The sequence below is a fragment of the Schistosoma haematobium genome, chromosome ZW (assembly GCF_000699445.3).
Source record: "Schistosoma haematobium chromosome ZW, whole genome shotgun sequence".
Lineage (NCBI taxonomy): Eukaryota > Metazoa > Platyhelminthes > Trematoda > Strigeidida > Schistosomatidae > Schistosoma > Schistosoma haematobium.
This window is the reverse complement of record NC_067195.1, coordinates 49,805,796-49,824,745: the sequence shown is the minus strand read 5'-3', so window position 1 is coordinate 49,824,745 and position 18,950 is coordinate 49,805,796. Positions and strand designations below refer to the sequence as shown.

The following is an 18,950-nucleotide window of genomic DNA, read 5'->3' as shown; positions in this document are numbered from 1 at the left end:
CGGATTAGCTCCACTGGTCACGGCTTCTCGCCAGAACAATAGTTAGTTGGTTACCACTTTCTTTTCTGTACCATTGGATGGGAACGGGGTTTTACTTTGTGACGAAGTGCCATATTATTGTTAATTTTGCTTTCTTATTCCATTTACTTGAAATAGAAAATGCTTAAGTATCCAAAGGTGGATCCCATCTGACTAGGATACAAATAGTAACGGCGAAAGAAAAAAATGTATAAATTCACTAATTAACGGTTAATGACATCCACACTCATCGAACAACAATGATGCATCAGTCACCTCGTTATCCAATAAAACAGTATATTTTACCATAAATGCTCATGTATGTCCCACTAAAATTGTACATAAAATAGTATCAAATAAGGTTTTGTATATGAAAATTCAAATCCAAAGAGGTATTAAAAAAATGTAAACTAGACATTGTTGACAGCCGTTAGTTTTTTCGAGCAGTCCAAATAATTGGCAATAATATGCAAAATCTTCGATTCGACTGACGTAGAAATCTCAGAATATAAGAATTTATGCAAATACTTTTAACTTGCTAATGTGTGGTTTCAGCTTGTTTTGAGATCATATACTAACCACTTTTTTTGTTTCTATAGGAATCTTGCAGATTTGGATAAAAATGGCAATTTAAACTGCGATGAATTTTGTATTGCAATTTTTTTAATTGAAAAAGCAATTTCTGGGTCTCAACTTCCAAATACGCTCCCTTCTGGTCTTCTTCCTTCAAATCAACCGGTATATATATATATATATATATATATATATATATATATATATATATATAATAATTCGCACCTTTGAATAGGATGGGCTCAAATTTAATTTCTAGCTCACAATTGTAATGGTCTTAAATTACTCCCTGATATCAATCGAAAAAAAGTATCCATTTTTTCATGTTTTGAGACTGACATCCGATTTGCACATACTTCTTTATAGTCTAAGATACGATATTATACAGGGTTTATGTGTTAACTAAATCATATCACATGTATGTGACATCTATATAAATCTCGTCCATCTTAGTGGTACGTTTCCACGTTGTTAAACTTCGGTATCATTAACAGGTTGCTGATGTCAAATCCAAAGAATCCTTTGGAGGCAATGACGTTCTGAAGCAGGAAGCTGTCAAATATTCTCAACCTAAAGACGGCATTTCACAAACTGATGTAGAACTACTGATATTACAAGTTTGCATGTTCATCCTCCTTTAGGTAGACTGATGTCGTGAACTTACAAAGGTAACCAAAATTCCTGTAAAGTACACCATTTGTACTATTTGTACAGCTTGTTTGTCATTGCACAGTAAAATGTTATCGTCATCCTATCTGTCTACTCTACCACTAGACAATTCCGTCAAATGTGTTTTTAGAATATCACCAATGCGAAGTTCGAGAGAAATGAGGAAATTAAAACTGTTCAGTTAGACCTAACATTAATTCTTTGTTTCTTCTGTGTTTCAGTTAGTTAAACTGTAAACAGTAATAACGGAAAGACACTGTTCCTCATATCAATAACCTTTTACTTCAGTTAAGCCTCTGAGTATCAAAAGATAAACAGTTGTTAATAAGGAACCATCTAGTTAATGTTCCTTTGGCTCTAGCGTTCGGTGCAACACTGGCCAGATATTGCTGTTTGGTTCGCATGGGAATCTGGGCATTAAGAGTGAGGAGTTCGAATACCTCACTTGTTATCAAACTAGTTACATCAATTATTTTGGGTGGTAGCTCTCATGAACCAATGATTCTGGCAGCATATGATTGTTTACCTTAGAACAAAGCGGCTGAGTAAAATAGAGATCAAAACTAAAATTAAAATATAATTTATGTAAATTGGAACAATATTAAGACACGAAATGAACCTGTTTATTGTGGTACTGTATTCTTCATCTTTAACTGTGATGATTGTGTGGGTTATTATACAGTAGAAGCGCACCTACAAAACAGTTGAGTGACATCAGAACATACATTTCTGCGGGTGCCAGTGAACACTATGTTTGAACACTTGTTATCGCATGACCTATGAGCCTATGTAAACCGTTTTATGATGGCACAATTATTTTAATGGCATATGAAAGTGACTCACATAATCAAACTGATAGTTTACTGACTAAAACGATCTATGGATTTTAACAGAATGGGTTTCAAAAGACAGAAACACTGACCAACTAACTGAATATATTAGGGAGTTAAATATATCAGTCGCTTACGTGGTCCAACTATGAATTATTTATTAGATAGTAATTTATTATTAGCGAACGAAAAAAACATTCCTCTACTTCTCCTTTCAAATCACGTTGCGGATTGTAAGCTATAATTTTCCAGTCATTATGTGAACTATCCGTATTCATTATACCAGTTTAATTGTCAGACATTTGCCTTCACCACTTTACTTTTGCTAGAACAATCCTACAATTTCACTTGCTTATCTGATAACTAATAATTCCGTTCTTATTGCTATTATTAGTTGCCTAACATTTTCATATGTTATACTAAGTATTTATAATAATCTTTATTCTGTATTGAAAAATTAGCGCGCATTTGGGCACACATCTCCTAGCGTTACCGCCAAACAAGATAATGAATCCAAGGAAAGCAAATCATGTACGATTAATATTTTTGCATCCGCTGTTTATCAGTTGAGCAAGTTTTTCTTTCATCTTGACATAATGTTAATAATGCTGCCAACTGTCTTTTTTTCTTAACCTGTATTTCTAATGAAGCGATAGTCTCACAGTGTCTATGTGTTTAAAAGCAGAATAATAAAGGCATCTGAATTTTTATTAATACGCAGAAGTCTAATTATTTGATGAGAGAATTTAGTAAAAACGTAGGACGAAATTACTATCATTCCCCCTGAGTATCCATTTACGTATAATCTGTTTCCGGTACATTTATCAGATATTAAACTGAAAATAGTGTTTTTACAATGACAATTCTTAAGCTTAATTAACATGCTAATAGGATGATGGAGGATATTTGTTACTCAGAATGAGTTTTAAGGTGTTATATTCTCTGAGTTGGATTATTTAGCCGTGAAACTTTCATTGTCACTCGAGATATTGTTGTGAATATATATTCCCTGAAATGCACTAGTACTACCGAGGGTGGGGAGAGTCAGCTCTCCTTCTCGAAACGCTCTCACATGGTCACGCGTATACAGCCACTGCCAGGGAAGTTCTACTCACTGCCTCCTCGTGGCGGGGGTGTTGTTTACGAAATTGAGAGGACGAAAAGCGAATGTCCGACGCTATAACCGGGTTTGTGGATATGGTGGATCTACCTAGGGGATTTGAAAAACCCTGACTCCAAAATAATGGTGCACGTGGGCTCCAGTATACTGAGGGAAAGATGGTGTGTGAACCTATTGTTAGTCACCAGCTACCATGGGACCGCATCTCCTAATGTTGTTCCATTGCTTTGTGGATTAGTCCTTTAAGTCAAAGGCTCTGGGAGTGGCCGCCTAGGGGAATCACCCGCTGCTGTTTGGGCATCCGAGTAGTATTCCATCCCTCAGAATGTCCTAATGATATTATTTGTCTTTTGATGAAATATTGTATTCGCTCTCTAATGCTAAGTTAAAATTCGAGAGCTTGGTAACATTATGATTTGCTTACTTTGCTAAAGTTATTTTCAGTTAATCATTTAAACTGCTATCAGTGTTTGTACCATTATGATTAATTATGTGACTCGATTATCCTACGGGGGATTATTTTTGTCGCCTACGTTTATATCAATTTATTTCGTAACAGGTGGCTTACGGAGTTCATGTTGCACCGTTTGCCCCATTGGCCACATATGACTACTTAATTGGTGAGTGTTATCTAATAGCATAATAATACATATGATAGTTTCATACAATAGATCATTTCCAGCCCCAACAAGTAACTAATAACATCTCGTTTGCGGCACCAGATGACCTAGATATAGGCCTTAGGTAACTTGGTTATCAGGCAGTGTCGTAGATAAAAAAACAAGTGTAATAAATTATTTTACCACCGTTCGAACTGGATTTCTACCAAATATCATACTTCACATATATTCAAACGTAGTACGTTATATTTTTGTCTGTCACAATTACTTATCGTATTATTTAACTGTTTGTTCAGTGTTTGGTGAATAATTCAGCTATAGATTTATAATGACTACCTTTTTGAAATATGACAACCATCAATTCCATTGTTCCTCCTATGATCATAGTAAATAAAAGAATTCATATCATAATAATAAATTTACCTTTTACTTACAATTTCCCCCAATGTTGAGTATGTATGGATTTGAAATATTTCTTTTTAGCTTTAAGTTTTGAAGATAAACGAAGAGAAAATTTTCGGCAAGGTCAAGCAGAACTCGACAGACGAAAGCAGGAGTTGGCTGAAAAAATGCGTCTAGATGAAGAAATTCGTTTGGAGAATGAGCGATTAGAAAGGGAGAAGCAACAAAAATTACGGTATGTTTTCGTTTGTATGTGCCTAACATTTGCCAACCTGGCGTGTTTAAATAGTACATTATCATGATTTGCCATTAATTGTTGATTCAATCGATTGCGTGCAGTTTTATGCTGGCCTTAGAAGTCATCAGCTTACAAATACTGTTTTTTAATTTCAAGCAATTCAGCAACAAATTATTCTTGAAACCAGTCATAATGTATTGATGCATTTAGTTTTCTCCTCGGAATTGTATACTTTCGTATATGAGTTTATTTATTCATTTAAATCACGATACAAGTATTTAGTTATATTTAACATCCACTAACCTACTCCATCGAAGTTCCAAAGAAATGTCTACTATTTAGTTCTTGAGGTCGTTCACACTGCACCATTATCAGTTTTTGCATTCTATTTGCCCCCCAATGCCCTGGTACGGCCGAGAATGGGGAGAGTCAGCTCTCCTTCTCAAACACTTTCACATGGCCACGCGTATACAGCCACTGCCAGGGAAGTTCTACTCACTGCCTCCTCGTGGCGGGGGTGTTGTTTACGAAATTGAGAGGACGAAAAGCGAATGTCCGACGCTATAACCGGGTTTGTGGATATGGTGGATCTACCTAGGGGAGTTGGAAAACCCTGATTTCAAGCATGGGTGAGTATTCCAGCCCTCTTACAAATCATTCGATTTGTTTGGCGCATATCTATTTGGTGCCTCCTTGTACCAATGTTTGTGTTTAAACAAATTTTTGGAAGACGTAGTTACTTTGTATGGATTGATCCTACTGATTTTTGTTTGGACCTTGGTTACGTTTTTTATGTTCAAAGAACAAAAACGATGACTAGATTATACTGTTCATCAATCAGTCTCTATCAATTGAGATGGTTGGTATATGTCATTCGAGTGCTCACAAACTTTTCAGTGAACCTGTTTTCATAGACATAACTCAAGAATACAACTAAACATATAAGCCACTACTACGTTTTGTGAACAATCGGAATGAATATTTCTATCATTATTAGTAAGGTATGAATTTTCCAGTTGGCATGTATACATCCCGTAAGGATTGCCTCGGTGTAGGCATATTGTCACAAGTTTAGTCTAATAGATGGGTTCTGGTTAACAGTCAAATCTAAGACGCCTGTTTTATCCTATTTGAAACTCGTCAGATGGGGGTGGCTGGAACCTTACTAATAATGTTATAAACATCATATCAATTGGACAAGCTAGTGACTCAGTGGCTCAGTGGATAATATGTTGACCGTCTGGAGCAAATGATATTGGGTTTGAGTTCCAGTGTGAACACCAACATTAAAATACAGGTACATCTAGCTGACAAGTCCCAGTCAGCACAAAACACGCGTCTTGGATTCCATTACTAGCCCACACTCCATCTGTTTTATAAAATTAAAGTGAATATAAACTAGTGGGTAATGTTTTACAGTTAATATGAATGTTTAGTTATAGACAGTCAACATAAATTTTCATAATTTTTTCTTTTTGGTCATTATCTTGGGTTTAACCGGTCACTGTATCGTTTATCTTTTTTAAACACTTTCTTGATAAGTTTCTAAAAAAGGTTTTCTTTACATTAAGAATAACTAAATACTCTATTTCGAATTCTATTAATGTCTGGAATCCTATAAGTTAACTGATACTTTGATTATTTTGTTTTCCACTTTATATTATCTGATTATGTAATTGTTTCAGTTTTATAATTTTTATCGTATACAATACCACTATGGATTAAGAATTGTACAAGCCATCATCATTGTAGTAGCTTACCCTAAATAATATTTTTCGACTTTATTTCACGAATTGATCCAAGTTAGACCACCATTAAAAGCCTGAGAGAATTTTGCAGCTGTTTAGTCCTAGTGTGAGACATCTCAACGATTACTAACCTGGGAATCGAACTCGGGACCTTCGGTCTTGTGCGTGAACTCTTAACCTCTAGGACAACGGTGCTAATGTCTAATTCCAATCACTTTACATCTGTAAGCTAGTTTCTAGTGAACATATGTTTCTTATCAATGTAGGGTTTTGTAAAGACCATATGGATAATTGATCTTGTTCGCACAATATCGTGGATTTATTGAAGTTAGATATTAACACCGTTGAATGCCAACTTAGTCGTCTAAAGGTTAAGCGTTCGCGTGCAAGAGCGAAGATCCTAACTTCGGTCCCCGGATGAGTAGTCGTTGATAATCACTGCTGAGAAGTCCCACACTAGGACGCAACGACTGTCTAGTGCTTTCAGTTTTTCAATTGTAGTGTAAGGACTGAGAAATCTTTAATCTCCACCCGAACCCTACATTGATAAATAATATTTATTAAAATTTGAAATTTAATGTTCAAATGAACACATATCGCAGTATGGAGAAAGAGCGTCAACAAGCTGCAGAAGCTGAAAAACAAGCAGAACTTTCAAGACAACTGGAAGCTCAGCGAGAACAACGTCGTCGTCAAGCCGTTGAACATAGGATGAAGGCAGCACGTGATGCAGAAAAGCAACGTCAAATAGAATCAGAACGGATTCGAACTGATGCTCTTTTAAAGGAGCGTAATCACATACAAACTTTGCTCGAGCAGGTAAGCTTATTTTAAGTTAAGTTCATGCACAAACACCATTCTTTTTCATTTTTGTTCTAGAATTTTTCCTCGAGATTGAGACACTCCAATCGTGTTATAGACTAGCTACTAAAATAAGCCACCAAGTGTTGAGAAAATCCCTCGCTAATAACAACTAGTTTGAAACTGTAAAGTTATGTTGATTCGTACAAGAGACATCATTAAAGTAGAACTAGGGCAATTTATCACAGCTTTCAAAGTCGAAAACATCTTTGCTCGTTTCAAAATTTGTATGCTTCATTTTATCTGCATTTTATTTGATAGAGAATTGCGTTTTTTCGAAGTTGTATTCAGTTGTAAAGAAAAGATGACCATATCAGTAGAAATTTTTGCAGGAAAATCTCCACCCTGTTTCAGTGACCACACTCATATACAGGACAAGAAGGAAGATTTATAATGTGTGTAGCAACTAAGTCAAAACAGATCTACTTCAAGGATGTCAAAGTAAAAGCCTCTACACTTGTTGACTGAAGCGAGTCACTTCAGTGGCCTTATCAACAAACATGTGGATTCAGTGAACAAACGTTCGAGACACTGATTGTTCTTAAGAAACTTCTATTTCTCAGGTTTCAATACGTCGAAGATTCATATATTGGCTTCCTGTTAGAAACACCATCTAGAACTATGAAAACGAAGTTTTCATACTATAGTTAACCAATAATTATTTATCATTAACATCTACATTCGTATTTAACGATTCAGTTGTTCTTGAAATGATAGATCTATTTGGCATACAATAAACCAATTTGACAATTTAGTTAGTATTTTTCTTATTCTACCATATTCTTCTAACAGGTTCTGGACTTGACTTTTACATGAAATAAAACCAATGGAATTCGAGCTAATTACCTTAGTTTTTGTATTTACTATAAGTTTTTTAGTATCGTTTGCCTCATAGTCCATAAGGTTCTTAAATTTTGAAATAAGACTTTGCTTATTTACACACTTCTTTTTGTATTATTTAACTCCTGGCAATCATCTACTTAAATTGTGATCGATTTTCAGTGCCGAAATCGTTCGACCAGTCATGCTGCTTTTATTTTTCTCACCACTCACATTAATCACCATGTTGCCATGCGATTTTTAATTATTACACACTTAGTTACATAGTTTACTTCATCTAATTACGAACAATATTGGTATGAATGGTTTGCGGACATTATTGAATTTCATAGTTTACATCACTGACTGGCCTTAGTAAAGCAACCATTAAAAACCAGAAGTCCTGGGACATCTTTTTCTTCTGAGTATAGGATACGGAAGCGTATATCCGTGCAACCCCATCGGAAGTCGAACCCGAAACCTCCAGATCCCTCGTTAGGTGCTTAACTTTCAGATCTCTGGGTTGACATTCAGTGGTTTACATTCATAATTTTAATCAATATGTGATATTGCGTAACCATCTTACAATACCTACCTCGTATTCAACACAGTTGAACTACAGTTGTCATCTTTCACGAATTGACTGAAATCAGAAATGGAAACATTTGGTTGCTGACTATGGTCTAAAGGTTAAGCACGCACTCTAAAACTTGAAGGTCTTAGGTTTCATCCCTCGTGATGTCGTCAATGCATAGTACTATGTTATTCACAAGGACGGAACAGCTGTCCGTTATTTCCTTGTTTTTAGTGGTCTTCCGCAGTTTAAACCAATCAAAACAACATTGTTTACTTTTGTCTTGTTATCTTAATTGGTCAGCTTTTCATTTAGTGTTTGATGACTTGAACCGGTGACTATTTGTACCGGATTCTATTTTGTTTATGTCTGATTGATTTATTCCACAAAAATATCGAACAAAATATTTCTTGGTTATTAGTGCTATTAGTGAGGTATGTTGTTTGTGTACGTTGCTTTTCCAAGTTTCCTTTTCATATCTCTCTGTATAATTAATTTTACGATTTTACTTTTTAAGGCTGTTGCTCATCGCGCAAGTCTGCTTGAATCAGCATCATCTCAACAACAACGTTTATTGGAATTAGACTCTCGTCTTACTGTCGCACAAACTGAAGTTGATTCCCATAAAACAAGCATTAATGAAATGCGTAGTAAACGTGATGCTTATGAGCGTGATATTCGAGATATGACTGAACAAGTGGAAGCTGCAAAAGCTGAACTTACTCATTGGCAGAGAGAAAAAGAACAATTAGGCTTACGAATGGCTGCTGGGGTAGATATGAATCCTGTTATGGAACAGTATAAGACATTACAGTCAATGCGTGAAGTAAGCCTAGTTGCTAATTTGTTTAATTCTATATTATAAACTTCATAATTGTTGTACTAATTAATGGTTAAATAAGTTCAAATAAATCTGAAGAAGACATTGTGTATGTCTATTCTAATTGATTAAAATGTACCAATCTAAATTGATTATAAGTAAAATAACCAGTTCATGTGTTTGGAAAATGGTATGTGTTGTGTGAAGATAATCTAAACCCTAATCAATAATTTGATTGCTAACTTTTGCTAAAAAATACTATGATGTTTGATATCCGCATATGTTATGGTACAATATCCTTAATTATCCGATACTAACCTTCCACTTCATTCATATTTTTCTACTTGTGTATCTTCTAGTAGAACGAGATGTCAATACACTAGAATCCATGCACGCAACTAAAGGTATAAACGCTCTACAATACCTTATCTAGCAAATATACTTTATAAAGAACAGGTTATTAGAAGTGATCTAGTCAGCAACTTGTATTCTTAAACATGTTTCTAATTAAAACAGTTGTACAGATTTCAATCTTTTTAAAAAAACACTTCATTTAGTCCCAGGTAGTTTACCTGCTTAATTTATGTATATATGTATGTAGTTATCAATTTCTTCTCCTTTTTTCCTTTTTTTGTGGAAGAAATTTGTTGGAATACTTTGTGCCGAGAATTCCATATTGTACCAAAAAATATATTGAATAAAGCCAATAATAATAATAATAGATAATTTCCCAGGTTTCATAAACAAATTAATGATTTATAAATTTTATCTTAAAGAAAAATACCAATTTTGTATGAATTCAGATTCTCTTTTAATTGCTTGCTTTTCAAACTGTTAAAATTAATAGTCACTTTCCATTAAGCGTGCTTCATTTGAACTTTGAACTAAGATTATCTATAAATAGGTTGGTTTAGTAGTACTCTTACTTAATGAATAAACTACTTCCTTTTCACATTAACCTTTCAACTTTAAATGGACTAAGATTTTATGCATATATTTTGTTGTTTATTGTTATTCTCACTAACTATAACCATCTCGATTAGACAAAATTGTAAACCACTATTATAGCTTAATGATGAAACACTTAATTTTTAAACACTGGATTATAGTTTTGAATTCTGTCCTGCCTAATTTGCTTCAAATAACCATTTCATAAATGCTATGGCCTAAAACTCGACACATGATTTTACATTACAATAATCTAATGGTGATGCTTAAATTCGTCAGAGAATCTATTTACTTCGTTTATATTCCAAGGTTTAAGCATGAGATTATCGTCATTACATTACGGTACAAGATAATTAGACCGCTGCTAGACCACCTTACACCTAGATATATGATTCACGACCAACTATGAGGAACCAGATAACAGGCCAGACAGTAGTTCATTTAAATACTGGTATTCCAAACACGAAATAGAAGCTCAAGTAAAATCAGATTAGATATTAATAATGGAAAATAATTTATATTATTAAATAACACTACAACGTATATCAAGATGTCTTTTCTCTTCGTCCACTCAATATATTACTTTCACTGACCATTAATCATCAGCTCAAAGAGAAATTTAAACTCTTTAATTGCTTTGTCATTTTACGTTTCACCTTGCTAGAATCCTATACACCGACGGTTTTCGTGAATTCGGTTCGTCTGTTGGATAGTGGTGCTGACTAGTGTTGAGGACGGCTGGAAGAAATTTAGGGGCGGCCAAACCAAAACGTGGCGTCAGTGCTTGGAGTCACTAACTTGTAATCTGAGCCATGTTGGTAGGTGCGGACCACTTGGTTGGGGTCCGTGTGACTATCGTAATCAATGGTTGGAAACTTTGTGTGACATGGCTCAGAATTGATCACAATGGCGTCGGTGTATACACTCTCTGTCTTCTCTTAAACTAAGAGATTAAAATTGCTTTATATCTTTGTTTCCACGAACTAATTCTTTCTTCCTGTACTATATCCTTATATGAAATATTTCTTTCATATATTACTACCATTGAAGTAACAACTTCTATGAATTCGGTGTTGTGCTAATGAGTTATGGCAGCTTGGAGCGATGTATATATGTGCCTGGTCCTACGTTGTAGCTGACTGACTGACTGTTGGATAGTTAATTAACTGTCAGGAAACACAAAAAACCACCTGAACATCCAGTGTTTTTATCCACGCTAGTGGTCGATGGTAGCTCTGGTTTTGCATTATCCTTGTAGTTTTTACGATCTTCAGTAATCACTTGGATTGATCTATTTTCTGTAATCCTTACAAACAGTTCTCAAAATTTCATAAATTCTTCAAGTTTTTGAAAAAATTAGTCAAAGGGCATAATAAGTCAGTTTGCGTATTCATTGGACGACCGATTTGATTTTGTTTAACAATCCAGTGTTGTTTGACCGATGAGGATATAATCCATAAATTTTGTTCAGGTGACAAAGTACGTACTACGCGACTACTGTTTAGACCAGAAACTAACTATAAAAAAATTACCTTCGAAGTTGTTAGTCTATTGCAAATATCTAGTTTTTTCTTCAGTACAATAAATTACACTTAATATGATAAACACTCATGGTTTTCCTTAATAAGACAGTATAATTACTTTTCTACGCATCCTTTGCTTTTCGACCACTTCTTCGTTTTTCATCTTATCAGTGAAATATACTACAGTATATATGTCATATACAACTTTATTCGTATGCTAGATTTTTAGTAGTTAAAAGAACTACCTAACAGCTTAAATTATAGTACGTGAATCCGCGGTGAATCTACCATCTAATTGTTAACAACTGTCTGCATAGATTGCCGAATTCTATAGTTCCATGCATAATTAGAGGAATTACTACTCGTTTATTAAGTTTATGAAACAAATGATTTTAACCTGGTCTCAGACTTGAAGGTTTCACTTTTAGTCACTAGTTTACTAAGTACTAAAGTTCGCTTTGTTTTCAACCTATAGAAGTGTATAATCTTAATAGACTTATAGTAAATAATACGTCTGCTTTACATTGTTGATCTCGATATTAATTATAATCAAACTGTACATCTATTGGATTAAAATATTTTAAACCAGTAACAGTGTCAGGGATGTTAATCAAGTTTTATAAACGAAACACATCCTAGTGATACGTGTGTGTTTCGCGGTATGTTTGTATACAGCGTATAAATGTTTAATTTCAATTAGAGAGATTAATTTATGGTCGAATCTCTATACCATGTAAGTCACACGTTAATTACTTCAATAACCAATCGGCTAACTTAAATATTGGTGAATTGTTCATGGACTTGGTCCTGGATTCACTGACACAATTGATGCATATGAATATTATTAAAATGAATGATTTCGTAGAACAACATTCAATATGACTATATTAGATCCAACTATGTTTCATATGTATATGTATATGTTCGTCGTTACAAATTGTAAGTAGTCCATTAGTTTCAATCAATAAATTGTATATCTTGGTTTCTAAATTACAATACATTTTCATTTCATAGTATGATTATTTATCATTCTTTAACATTTGTGATCAGGCACGTATTAAAACGATTGAACAATTAAGAAACAAGTTAAATGAATTAGATCAAAATATGACCCAGCAAGGTCATGAACTGGCTACTAGACGTAATAAGATCGACGATTCACAAGATCGCGTCACACGGACAATGCTTGATTTAGTTGATCTACGACATTCTGTTGAACAAAAAATGCAAGCATATAAATTGAAAAGAAAATCTACCGATTTATCCATGTAAGTTTTGATTTTCTTTTTGTTGTTGTTGTTGTTGAAATAATATTCGTTTACATGGGAAGCACCAATGTTTAGTCAGATACGTAAGCCTTTTAACCATATACCGATTTGTTTGAAATAACCGTATGCATTACATTTAATGTTTTTATGAGTATAGTTGGAGAGCTGATATCGTCCAATCACTATTTATAAATAAACGGGTATTTTTATATGATGAACCCTGGGATGAAATTTTATCAACAATAACAAATGTCAATAAACTAATGAGCAACACTAACTGTAAGAGAGGGTTAAAATGAATACCAATCAATGGAAGCTTTTTAATCAATATGAATTATGAATACAGACTAATGTATAGTGTTGCATAACGTTACATTTTGTCTACAGGTTTCTCTTGGTAACACTGAGTTATGGTCCGGAGATACGCAAGTTAACTGAAGTTAAATATGTGACCCAATCGATGGCGACTCATCGGTATGAAGTAAGGTATTGAATTCAATCTCCGGAGAGGGATGTAAATGTACACTGAAGGAGTTCCATACTAATACGAAATAGTTGTCCAATGCTCCAAAATTTTCTGTTGTTGTCTAGCTAAAGTCAGTGTGCAAGATAAAATCGAAAAGGCTTTGCAAACATAATTATCAGTAGTTGTTTTACTTACATACTCTTCACCTTTTTAATGTTTCTTGGCTAAAATTAAAATCGCATTTTTTTACATTAACATAACAAAAATTTCAGGATGGAAATCATCCTTCGTATAACTTTACGATAATTAAGTAAGAAAAAAAGTAACTAGACATTTCTAGCTTCATAATATCTTTGAGATATTTCTGAATTATGTATTCGAGTGACTTAAGATATGCCTTTAGTTGTGAATATTAATTTCCCGGGAAGCATGTTAATTGGTTAGTGGTTTATGTATCTTACCCTTCTTGTAGGTTAAATAGCCAATATTAATGATAAAAGAATATTTAGCTTTCAATTTTCAACTATTTTACAAACATGTCTGGTAAACTTCCTGTTTTTTTTGGTTGCAGAAATTAGTGTTTGCATTCATTATAGCATTCATTATAGAAATATAAAATTGAATCATTCATCCTCCAGAGTTTATATGCCTTTAAAACCATTTGCAGATATTTATTTAAGTCCTTATGTTGTTTTGATTTTTTTTTTGTAAATATATTATTGACTTCAACAGAGATTGTAAAGCCTAACAAACTTTATCCATATTGAATGTGTTTTCTGAAATTTTCATCACTTAACTCCTTAGTTAAAGTTGAGGGGGTGGCGTTAAATTTTCAGCCACACCAAGTTGTAGCTTCAAATCCTACCCTACCTACTTCGGTTTGGGCAACCGGATATTATCATTAGCGCTCACAATTGGGTTCACACGAAAGTACCTAGTAAATTAATTGATTTTTTTTATTCAGCTTCATTTATGACATTAATTGTGAAAGAAAATACTCACTGATATGAATATATACATTCTTTCGTATTCAATAAAATAATTCCATACATCATCTATATTTTTCATTCCTCTTTTTCTTCGGAAGATCCACTTCAACTACCATTGGAAGTACACAAAAAGAGTTATATGAAGCAATGTTTGACTTCACTGCTAGACATCCGGATGAATTATCATTTACAACTGGGACGTTAATTGATGTAAGCATTTTATTACTAAGTTTTATAATAATAACTCATTAATTCATTATCAAAATTTTCAAATGGAGTGTTTTTAAAAGAAATTACACTGTTTAAACTATTGCAGATATAAGTTTATGGAGCTATTGGCAGTAAAATAAGACTACTCGTAGTTGTTTTTAATAAATATTGGGAGGTGATTTATATCGTGTATAAGGCCAATCGATTCCACCTTACCTCTTATCTGTTTCGTTTATTTATTGTAATTATCATTAGTTTTTTCCAAAAAGATTTACATGTCGTGAGATTATAGACAATAAGTAATAATATAATTTTTCCACCACTGCTTGTTTAGAAAGAATTAGTCGGTCAGATAAATTAAGGTATTCAGGATAATATTGATGATTTTCTTAAGAACATTCCATGAACAATATGCCTAAAACTACTGATATAAACTTTGTTCTTAAAATATTGTAAATGTCACTAATTTCTTGTCGAGTATCAATGAGATTTCTTCATTGATGATATTCATTAAAAATATTAGACTCATCAAGTATTATTCTGTTTTATATTTGATTCCAGTAATACTGTTAGTATTATATTTCACAAGTTTGTAACATTATTTATTATTAGTTCAAATACACGAATTTCAACGGTGAGAATCATATTTTCAAAATCGACTTTATCTGCTCCATGTTTTAAGAAACTTATTATTATTATTATTATTATTATTATTATTATTATTATTATTATTATTATTATTATCTTTGTACATGTCATTCAAAGTTGACTACATAGGAATGTACTATTTTGTATTTCTTATAAAAAAACCGTCGAATTATTCACTTAAAGTATGCACATATTTATTTACTTAACGTAATAATAAAATAAACTTAATCAGGAATCATGTGGTGTAATACATTTCAAAAACTCTAATTACAAATTAATGATCGTATGCATCATATCCCAACTTATAAATGTGTGTTAAAAAACATAAGGAGTAATACTGGTAATAAGATATAATTAAAATTTATTAAACATATAGCTGAAATATTCGTGAAAATAAACAAACTTCAATTATCTCCAATAGGAGTAGACTGTTTACTGCGTTCTATTGATTTATATGGATATACTTTTTATTCATTTAACTAGTGTATGTAGTTACGCAAATAGTTAGATTAGATAAAATTCAAATGGTATATAAATAAACTTAACGGTATCTCATATTACATAATAACCTTTGTTCTTTTCTCAATTAGGTTTTCGTAAATGCTCCGACTAATGTTGGCCCAGGTTGGTTATACGGTCAAATTAATGATAAAGTTGGCTTATTTCCTGAAACGTATGTACGAAAAAAAGTCGATGGGAAAATTGATCCATTTGATCCTTTTGGTGTTCATAAAATAACGAATACTTCTGTATCATCGGTAATGGCAACAACAATATCTACTACAATTAATACACCTAATACAATTAGTGTAATAAATACTATTAACAGGTAAAATTGGACTAGATTAGTGCATTTTTTTATTTTTTTAAAAAATCATCTGTTTTCAACGACATGTTTGTAATAGCAAATGCTGTCGTACAGTATTCTTAATTTGTTATGACTAGTTAAAAACTCAAACAAACAAATACGTATAATTATTTGTTAAATATGTTCTTTAGTATATATTGTAGTTACTAATGCTTCAACTTACTTTCTTGGATATTCCCTTTTTGAAAATTTAACTCTCAAGCATTAGAAACTATTAGATTTATGACTAAATAACGGTATGTTGATTATTTATTAAATGCCTACAAGAAACTGGGAATCTGTATTTTATGCTTCCAATAATTCATCGATAGAATCTTTCTCACGATCATAATTCAAATCATTGAGCTTTTTAGTCAACTTACCTCGCTAACCTTTTCCATAAAAAAGCAGACTGTAAAAATGAATTCTTAGTCTCTGATTTCTATACAATAGTATCTATAAAAATAAATGAATAATAATCAGTCATTCAATGTATTTCCATTTTCCGGAATACAGTATTTATTCTCATGTATTTTGTAATCTTTCAGCAAGAAAATACCAAGACATAGAAGCGGTTTATAAAAGTATTATGCATCATCTGCTTATCATCAGACAGTCTTTGCCAAATTTCTAAATAGGAATACCACAGTGTTTACCACGTCAATATGATACTTTACGAAATGAATATTTCAGGAGTTTCAACTAATATTCAATCCTGCTGGGTCAATTCCATTTGATAGTGTATAGATGATCTAATTAGTCTACTCATTATTAGTATGTTGAACTACTTGCTACTGAACTTACACCAAATAGTACATTTTTGTGTGCTGTGTATTATTGATATGTTAACTGAATGGAAAGTTTTTGGGAGAGGACAGGATTTTCAATCAGTCTTTGTTTTTTGCCGAATTAACTCTCACCCTAATGAGTATATAGTTACAAACATGCATATTATTATTATTACCACTATTATTTATGGTAATAATAGATTTTATCATAAGTTCAATGATATTTTTGTTTAAGAATTATTACTAAACGTTATTGATTTTCTTGACAGTAGGGTAGATTAGTTAAATTAGAAGCGCTGGCTCTTTAGAGATTAAGGCGTTCGACATTCACCATCATTAAGTCTCAGGTTTAAACCTTGTCCCACCTAATGCGGCTCAGGCAACTCAGTGGTATCATTCACCCTCACAATCCGACTATCACTCAAAACTAATTAACAATGATTGGTACCTAATAAATAAGTTGTATATATAATACAATGAAATTTGTAATAGACAATATGTTATTTTAGATGATAATGTTCCAAGTAAATAAAAACTTTCACTCGGAAAATTTTTAAGAAAAAATTTTGTTTTTCATTCTGTGTTCATATATTTTGAAAAAAATTCGGAAATTGGTATAATAAGCAAGTTGTTTTTACTGTCCGATGTATAATTAAACAATTTATGCCTAACCAAATGTTCATCACATTGACCACTGACCAAACAATTGATAGTCTAGTATTGTGATTAAATTTAATTAAACCCCATAGAAAATAAGATTTGTGTAATACTACTGATATATATTTAATGAAACAAAACTTAATATTTCGTAAGCATCGTTTTTGCAAACGATGTGGAAATCTATTGTAAATGATTCGAATTGTTATTTTTATTACTATTATTATTATTATTCAACACTTAAAGCACATATGATGATATTACTCATTTTAGTCTTTATCTTTCTAATGCTATTAATTTTAAATCTATGATTTTTAAGTTTGACTGAACCGGCAGTTGATAATCTAGTGGGAATTGAAACAACACCAACAACAAAACTCAATGATACTACATTTTCCAACAATGATTTTTATGGTGAAGTACAACAAAATTGGAATGTATCAATGTCTACAATAACTTTACCTGAAAATATACCAACAGATCAATTTTTAACATTGACGGTTGACGATCGTGTGAAAATTATCGAAGAAAATGACAATAATAAAGAATGGTATTTTGGTGAAATTACTGATAAATCTGATATTGTGCAAAAAGGATGGTTTCCAGCTTGTTGTTTAAAACCATTCACTAAGTCCAATACGTCTAATATAAAAAATGGGTCAGTAATTGTTGATATATAAAAGTATTGAATGAATACATGAATTTACGCATAAATGTTTATGAACATCATTAAGTTGCATAAACCTTTATCAACGGAGATAATTTACACCGCAAACTGGTTGTCACTAGACAACTATTCGAAACTGAGAAGCATCAAACTGCTTGTTGATTTTAGCACGAGACTTTACCATAGTTCGTTCATAACCCTGTCAGGAATTGGATCTACATTCTTCAGGTTTAGCAACTCAGATTTTTAAACCACCTAATTGCCGTAAAAGAGTCCACGTTTCCAACTCTCGTTTGTGTTTTAAACAATCAAAATTTATATTCATCCGTTATTCGGTTTTGTTGGAGGGTAGTTTTAAAAGTATTGGTTTCTTAGCATTAGATTGACATGTATCGACAAAGCATAGTAGAGGTCTTAACGCGAGTTTTAATTGTTTTCTTAATTCTTTGAGATTTTGTTATTGAAAAGGATGATCGTGCCGATTAGATCTTCATCTGTTTTACCTATGAATCTAACAATATACTTTTGATAGTGTGTTTCACTTATCTTTTGAAGGGCTGTTGATCTTTAGTACATTTTGATGTAAATTACACATCTGACGTGTTGAATAACTTGCAGTTCATACTGTTCTGTTAAACGGTTTACTT

The 18,950-nt window shown here is 32.6% G+C and overlaps 1 protein-coding gene across 1 annotated transcript in view; it reads left to right on the top strand.

Moving 5' to 3' along the window:
* Positions 1–18,950, top strand: part of ITSN1 (Intersectin 1 (SH3 domain protein)) — a 76,366-nt gene that overhangs the window by 9,221 nt on the left and 48,195 nt on the right. Inside the window, exons 1-5 of the mRNA XM_051211647.1 lie at positions 10,132–12,702; positions 12,814–13,031; positions 14,585–14,696; positions 15,935–16,173; positions 17,956–18,294. The gene's annotated coding sequence lies outside the window, so the exon portion shown is untranslated. Of the gene's footprint in view, positions 12,703–12,813; positions 13,032–14,584; positions 14,697–15,934; positions 16,174–17,955; positions 18,295–18,950 lie in introns of the transcript that reaches the window.